This window comes from Chelonoidis abingdonii, chromosome 19, assembly GCF_003597395.2.
Source record: "Chelonoidis abingdonii isolate Lonesome George chromosome 19, CheloAbing_2.0, whole genome shotgun sequence".
Taxonomy (NCBI): Eukaryota; Metazoa; Chordata; order Testudines; family Testudinidae; genus Chelonoidis; species Chelonoidis abingdonii.
Genome location: NC_133787.1, coordinates 21,549,874 through 21,552,018, shown reverse-complemented (window position 1 = coordinate 21,552,018; position 2,145 = coordinate 21,549,874).

Here is a 2,145-nt window from a genome sequence, read left to right as displayed (position 1 = left end):
ACCTGCCGGCCCGCTAGAGTTGCTAGGGTAAAAGTCTTCCGACGAATGTGCACGCGTGGCGCGTACACCTAACTGGAATGGATATGAGCAATACATCTCGAAGAACAACAGTTACAAAGGTGAGTAACCGTGTTTTCCTGTTTGCCCAGCAGCCAAAAAGTTGTTAGACCATAGCAGGAAGGGATCTCATGTGTAGTTTCATTTTGGCCATCAACCCAGGTTTGGAGTGGCTAGTTAAGGCTAGGGAACTACTTTGGTGCATTGTGGGGATTTTGAGGGCCTGGGGCAAAGAAAAGGAGAGATCCATTTGCTCAGAAGTGGATGTTCAGGCCCTTCAGACATTAGTGGGGCTGGGGCACGTGCTTTGGTGGTAGAAAGAGAGAGGGAAAAGTGCTGAGAAACTTTGCCTAGGTATGAGTTTGCAACCAGGAAGTGGGTCACCTCAAGGGAAAAAGTAAATGCAAAGTACAACTAAAATATGAAGCAATTATATATATACACACACATTTATTATTGTACTTACCAAATGTTGTCCAAAGCTTAGTTACCATACACTTGAAACATAACCATTTATGGGCCAACAATAACAGTTTTGATCCTTCTGTTATGATGAATCCAATTACCACTGGCCTTAGGTTTCCTCCATCATTTTTATTCTATGTTTCACATACAGAACTGTGTTTTCCCACAAAGTTAATTTTACCTTAGGGCTTCTCTGTTGTCAAAGAAAGTACAGCCACAGCACCCACTTCTATTTCAACAGAACAGGTGTCAGAAGAATGTGCTGTTGCTCTGTATTAGAGAGCTACAGCTGACCAGAAACCAGAGCTGCCTTCTGTAGGTCTGCACATTAAACAATGAGGTACTTCCCTCAGCCTGAGGATTTCCATCTCTAGCCAATGGTATCCCATGTGAGGTTGCTCTCCTTAATTACCTCTTTCAAGTATGCCTAGATGGCTCTAGTTGTGGCAGTCTACTCTAAGGCCTGGTCTACACTACGCGTTTAAACCAATTTTAGCAGCGTTAAACCGATTTAACGCTGTACCTGTCCACATTACGAGGCCCTTTATATCGATATAAAGGGCTCTTTAAATCGGTTTCTGTACTCCTCCCCGACGAGAGAAGTAGCGCTAAAATCGGTTTACCATATCGGATTAGGGTTAGTGTGGCCGCAAATTGACGGGTATTGGCTTCCCGGGCGGTATACCCACAGTGCCAACCACTGTTGACCGCTCTGGACAAGCAAATATGAAACTCGGATGCACTGGCCAGAGTGAGACAGAAAAAGCCCCACGAACTTTTGAATTCATTTCCTGTTTGGGCCAGCGTGACTCTGATCAGCACAGGTGACCACGAGAGCTCATTAGCACAGGTACGCAATGCAAAGTCCCTGAGAATCGAAAAAGAGCTCCAAGCATGGACCACCGGGGGTACTGGATCTGATCACTATATGGGGAGAGGATTCAGTGCATAACAGAGAAAATCCGTTCCAAAAGACAAAATGAAAAACTATTTGAAAATGTTCCAAGGCTATGATGGAAAAAGGCCACACAGGACTCAGTGCAGTGCAGAGGAAAAGTTAAGGAGGCTCAGACAAGCCTACAGAAACCAAAAAAGCAAAACGGAAGGTCCGGGTCAGGCCGAAAACATGTGCGCTTCTACGCTGAGCTGCAATGAATTTTAGGGGGCTGCGCCAACAACACTACACCAACCCTGTCCGTGGATTTCCCGAGGTGGGGTTGGTAATCTCAACCATGGTCTCGAGGATTCTGCGGAGGGGGAAGAGTGAAGAGGAGGAGGAGAGAGGAGACGACTTGCAGCGCAGCACATAACAGACTGCCATTAGCCCCAACAGCCCAGGAGCTTTTTGTGACCCAGACAGAAATTACCGCTCCCAGCCTCCCAAGCCCAGAGTGAAGCAATGGAGCGACCTCTGGTGAGTGTACTTTGTAAATATAATCGGTTTAAAAGCAAGCGTTTTTTTTTTGTTGCATGAGGCTTGGGATGCATTGCAGCCAGTAAGTTCTGGAAAAGTTGATTTAACATGTCTTGGATGGAGCGCCATCCTCCAGGGACATCTCCATTGAAGCGTCCTGGAGGTACTACTGCAGAGGTTCTGGGCAACCCTTGTGTTCATCCACCATA